The following is a 6446-nucleotide window of genomic DNA, read 5'->3' as shown; positions in this document are numbered from 1 at the left end:
AAAATATGTAAGATATACAAGGCTGACTGGGATCTATTCCATTACCAACTAGACTTACAGATAAACGTTGCCAGCTTTGAAGGATGTAATGTCGAACAACTAGAGAAGGCAACAACAGATTGGATTAAAACAGTTAAAAGTGCTATGGACACAGCCATTCCAAAATATACTCATCAGTATTTTTATCAATCAAAAATTACACCAGAGATAAAAGACTTAGAATCACAGTTAAAAAATTTAAAAGAATATGCTACACTACACGGATGGACTTAAAAAAGTTACAGATAATATTTAAGAATAAAAACAGAACTAAAACAAAGAAGCAAACAAGCCTATAACAATAACTGGGAGGACAAAATAAATCATATTTCTGAGAATTGTAAAAACAGCAAACAATTCTGGAATAAAATAAAATTACTGAAACGGAAGAAAGCAACTTACGGGGACAAAAAAAAAAAAAAAAAAAAAATAGCTTTTTTCATACGGTATGGGTAAGCCCAATTGTTTTGAAACTTTAATATTTTGTTTGAAGGGGGGTAAAAATAGGCTATTCTGTCAATTTCATCAAGTTTTGGTGAATGGTTGCGGAGAAAAAAGTGCGTTGTTTTCGTTTTTTTTCTTTTTATTTCACAGACTTTGATTCAGTTCATTACTGTGATAAAAATACCATAGAAACTTTGTACATATATGCAACTATTCAGGGCGCAGTTTTTTTTTTTTTTGTCTGAAAGAAATCAAACGTTTCTGAAAAAAAAGTAAAAAAAAAAGTAATCGTCTATGGGTCTGTATCTCGTTTTCCATTAACATTATAAAAAAATCTGAGCCCACAAAATATTGCATTTGAGTTTTTCTTTAAAACGATACCAAACAAAAGGGGATCAGAGTCTACATCGATTTAGAGAAATCTTTTAAGCGTAAAAAACCTACTTTTGAGATATCCGCTCCTAAAGATTTTTTAAATTTGCTCATTGTTTTCATATTTGTATTGATCTCATTGACATGACATTTTTACACATGATTGTGTACACAATGGTGACTTCCTGGAACATGATAGGATGATAATGCATCAAATTCCCGCTTCTATAGAAAATATTGTTCACTCGTAAGTCAGGGCGTCGCGAGGCGCCATCAGCAGTGCCACGTCAATCTGCTCCATTACGAGTGGTGTAGACATCTTCTGAGTTGTACTTGGTGTGATGAGGTGACTGAGAGACATTGTGAAGATATTGTCACTAGTCTGGGTTCAACTTCTAATCTCTGTGTCAAAATAATCTCTTGGAATAGTGTAGTCAACATTTATTTTTTATTGTATAATGAAAATAGGCTGTTTGTGATGGTAAACTAGGCTTGAAACAAATGCTTACACATCTAACAGGATGTGTGAGGCAGCCAGTGTAAAAGGAGCGCGAGTTGGGAGTAGCTGGACAAGACTGCGGCTGCGTCACGCACGAAGCGATGATTATGCATATAATTATTGTTACGAATGTGTGTGTATGTGCATATGTGTGTTTGCGCGTGCTGGCATTGTGAGTGTTGGCGCGCGGCGCGATTCAGCAGTCTGCAAGCGAGCGCGTGCAAGGCAAAGCTGGGAGACGCACGTTCTCGGCACGCTCTGTTAATCTAGACGTGCTGCCTGCTGCTGTGGTCTGTTGTTGCCCGCCCTTGGGGACGCCTGTGGAGTGCCTGTGTGTGTGTGTGTGTGTGGAGGAGGCTGCCTTGTGATGTACGGTGAACTGAGGACTCAGTAAAGGACGTGAGTAAGCTGGTGTTTCTCTGTCCGGCGGTGCCCGCCACCTAGCTCCCCATTGTGTGCCTCGTGCTGATGTGCTCCTGTGTGCTCTGGACCCTGACAACGAAGCTGACGCAGCCAGTGAAAGCGGACAACCACGGGTGTGAAGGTAACATTATTATGCTTTATATTACAGCTATCAGTGACAGCTGTGGTTATTTATCATTGTCTTGGTTGCTTTACTACATCTTCTTGATGTTTCTGTTTCTAAATCTCGTTAATTTATGCCTGTAAGGACGATAATTCTGAAAATGATAGAGCAACAAACCGTAACACCCCTTGTCCTCCATGTCCACCCAAACACTGGGTATGTGACTTACAGTCACTCAGACACGACTCACTCACTCAGTGAGTCACAGACAGTGAGTCTCACTGTCAGCTAGCTCCACCCTCCTGCTGATGGCTAGGATGCTAAAGGCTGACATTTATCGAGAGAAAAATATTCATATAAAATCGTATACGTTGAAATAAGCAATGTATGATACATATTTTTTTCCGCGTGACTCAGGCGATGACGCAAGAGTGCGCGGTATTTAAAAATGGCTTCCTGGGAGAAATGACATTTGATTTTTGCAAATGAACATCACAGAACGATAATTTAGGGTGTTATGGACCGAATTAACGAATAATCACATAATGGGTATTTTATCAACGGTATAAAAGCCTATCCCCCCCTTACACTAACTATATGAAAGACATAGAGGGGAAAAATATTTTTCAGATAAAGGAAAATGTAATTTAATTCGAGGCGCCGCAACAGCTAAGGTCATATGGCGCCGCTACAATATGTTAATTAAAACCATATAGTTTATAAAAACTAACTAAAACAATTAAAAACAATGAAATCAAAAGTAACTAAAAATACTAAAAATACAATAAAACTAAACAAAACATTATAATACATATAATAATATAAAATTCACAAATTGGGGATGAGGCCAGCTTCTCCCAAGTAGTTGAAAATATCATGACCAGGACCCAGACATCTGGTCCAAGGACCTCAGAGAGATAATAGACACCGCTATCTTTACCGCGACACCGGTAGAGGTAGCGGTGTCGTAAGTCAATCAAACTAGGGCACTCGACCAGCAGGTGCCGCGCGGTAAGCGGCACCAGGCAGTCATTACAGTAGGGTTGAGGGTCCCTGGGCTGCATCGGATTTTGACCCATCAATAAAGACAGATATGGCATCAGAATGGGTAGAATAGTGTTCTAAAAACCGTGTGTGGGACAGAGTTGGCTGGAAATCCTTCTTGCCATCCATGGCAGGAGGGCATAACGAGACATCAGGAAGCTGCCAATAACCAACTCAAGAAAGTCGGAAAGAACAGACAGGAGAGGGGACGATAGCTAAATCCGTCATGAGAGAGACGACTCGAGGACCAAAAGGTTTAGGGATAATAGGTCGAGTGGCATACGCTTTCGAACGCGAGTCCCGCAATATTGACACACAAAGGACAGAATCAGAAAGACGATGGGTGTGAAACCAACACCGAAGCAGCGCAGACTGGCGCCGGAAGTCGAGCGGCCAGAGACCAGCATCCACTAGCAGGCTAGGAATTGGAGATGTCCGAAATGCACCCGTAGCCAAGCGAACCACAGCATGATGCACGGAGTCAAGCACGCATACCCGTGCATCAGTTGCAGATGAGCAGATCTCACAACCGTATTTCAGCTTGGGAAGTATAAATATACGGTGAAGAAGCAATAGAGTGTCCCTGTCTGCGCCCCAAGAGGTGTGACTTAAAACCCGAAAAAGGGATACAAGACGCTTTAAGAGAACGGAATCAGAGACATTCTAGCAGCCGAAAAAGAGATGCATAAGTTGTCCACATACAAGGAGCTGTCAACGCTATCTGGGAGAGCATCTATAACACCATTTATGACGACAGAAAATAGCGTAACACTAAGAATACTTCTCCTGTGGAACACCATCATTTAGAGCACTAGCCTCGGAGAAAACACTCCCTACTCGAACTCGTAAAAGACGTCTGGATAAAAAGCCCTCCCCAGATGGGAACTGCCTTGTCGTTGTGGGAGGCTTGCGTGCCCCTGTGACCTGGTGAGCTAGAGGGGGCTTTGGCCCCTCCTCTGCCCTTCCGAGGGGGAGAGGGCTACTCATGCTAGTAAGGTCGCCAGTAACGGGCCAGACCAAAAGCTCCCTACGTAGGCTGCCAGTGGACCACTGGAGCCACCCGCTGGAGGGTTTGCCCCATAGGGGTCATCCTGTGTTGGATGGTTGGGTGTCCAGGCTGGGATGCTTTGGGAGGGGGGTCTCAGCTCTGTCGTGGACAAACATTCGTATCATGTGGGGCCTTTTTTAAAACGACTGGTTCGCATGGGGACGAGGTACCCGTCCACGGCAGCCAGCGCTCCTCCCATTGTGGTCCCAGTGGGTGGTTTCCCTTGCCCCTGGGGCCACTTTTTGTGTAACTTTATGTTTATGGAAACACAAAAATTATCAGGTTCTCATGAGGTGGCTGACCTGGCCCGCGAGACGTCATGTTCAGGTCTGAGTAAGGAGGTGGATTCCCTTCCACAAGTGCCTCCCACAGCAGTCTCTTGTTCTGGGAGTTCTTCTGAGGGATGCCTCTCTGCCGGTTTCGACTTCCTTTTGATGGTAAATGTTAATCCATCATTCTCTTATCACGCCTTGTACTCCCTTCTTAAGGTGTAAGCCACGGTCCTTCGAATTCGACTTGTTTATGAGAAGGACTTTCCATCTAACCGCTGCTATGTTACGTTTCTGTCATGTGATGAAGCCCGTTTTGTTTTAGAACATGTAGCATTCCTGCCCCTTGCTGGCTCTGGCTTTAAGACCGAACTTCTCCATTCTCGCAATATTGCAGACATGGACTATATCCCATATGTTTTTGACAACCATTTAGAGTTTTCAGTTCGAGGAGTCCGTCAGATCCCGCCTCTACGTTGGTTTGTGGCGTACTACAGAAATGGGCGTGGGAATTTCATCCATGCCTCCCGGTACCTGTCCAAAGAAATCGGCACGATTCCTGAGGGAATCTGAAGAAGTACGGGAAGGGGTGCTAGTGCGAGCTAAAGATATTACGCAAGTGAGGATGTTGCAACATCTCCCATGCCCTACTGACAGCATGTTGTGAAACCGTAAAGGCTCATCCCTCCTTCAATCATAGTAAAAGTTGTGTGTACAGTCAGGATCTTTATGAATTTCCTGAGGAGGAAATACTAGCTATGTCCCCTAGCTCTGTCCATAAGGTGACTAAGATGAGAAATTCCTCTAACATGGTCCTTCCCACCTTTGGTTTCACCCACCCTGATCGTGTTCATATCGGTCCTATCAATCTTAGGGTGAGGCATTTTGTTTCCCGCCCTCTTCAGTGTTTCTCCTGCTACGGGTATGGTCATGGATAAAGCTCCTGCAAGGAAGCATCTCGATGCGGTAATTGCTCTGCACTAGACTCACATTCTGAGGTGTATTGTAATGCTGCTGCTTATTGTTTCCATTGCTGCGATGCTCACCAGGTACGTTCCAGGCAATGACCAAGGTATTGCCTGGAGCAGGTTATTCTACAGTTTGCTAATAGTCAGTTCATCAGCATTGGTAGTGCTAGCCGTGAACTCCTTTACCGCCAGAAGGACGGTACTGGTGCGACGTCCTATGCTTCATTAGTCGCGCGCTCATCAGCTGAGCCTGCGAGTCCGAAGACAACTCCTTTCTGTTACCTCTCGCTCTCTTGGGGCTGGTGGTCCTGTGGTTCATTTGGCTAATAGGTTTGCCCTTTTGTCCGATGACTCAGTTGAGTCATCTGAAAGAAGTGACGTGACGAGAATACGGACTTGACCAAAGTCCCATGTAGTGGATGTCCATTCCCCTCCTATATTACCTAAGCCATGGAAGGATCTGACCAAACAGCATCGCGGCTCTGCGGATCTCTGCAATCTAAGATTTCTCCTGGTGCACATGATCGCAAGTCTTTCAGGGACCGCTCTGCAGTAGTTTCTATTGAGCCTGCTGTGATACCCTCTGTCTCAGATCGGGCTTCTTGATGAGGACGGTCTTAGCATGGAGACGTCCGATGATATTGTCACAGCCGTCCCTCGTGGACCCACTGTATCAAAAGTGCAGTCCAGCCTGACCTCGTCCTCCGAGGACCGGTAGGAATGATGATGGTTCGCATCACTCACCGGTAGGCCGAAAGGCTGCGGTCCAACGACCCGGCACATCTCAACTCCTGGTGTCTTCTCATCGGTTAATTATTCTTAATCAGGTGAGTCACGGGCAGACCCTTCAAAAGGCTCGCTCGTCCACTGCACCTAAATAGTTATCTTCAAGCTTTTACAGTGTAACTGTAGAGGCCTTCGCGCCTCGTGGGGGGAACTCCGAGTTTTACTATTGGAGTTCTCTCCAGCTTGAGTCGCTCTACAGGAGACTATGCTCGGTGATAGTACTTATTCTAATCCTCCTGGCTATCGTGCCTTTCCCAGGACAGGGCCACCACGGTGGCACAGCTATCCTAGTCCGTCAGGATATACCTGTTGTCCCTTGCAACTTAACTCTCCCTTCAGGTGGTTGCTGTTAAGGTCTTTATGGGACGATCCTACACTATTTGCAGTTTATATCTCCTCCTCGGCTTCCTGTCTCCAGGGGTGAGCTTGACGGCCTGGTGCGTCAGCTGAC

The sequence above is a fragment of the Portunus trituberculatus genome, chromosome 37, assembly GCF_017591435.1.
Source record: "Portunus trituberculatus isolate SZX2019 chromosome 37, ASM1759143v1, whole genome shotgun sequence".
Classification (NCBI taxonomy): Eukaryota; Metazoa; Arthropoda; class Malacostraca; order Decapoda; family Portunidae; genus Portunus; species Portunus trituberculatus.
Note: the sequence above shows the minus strand (reverse complement) of the source record.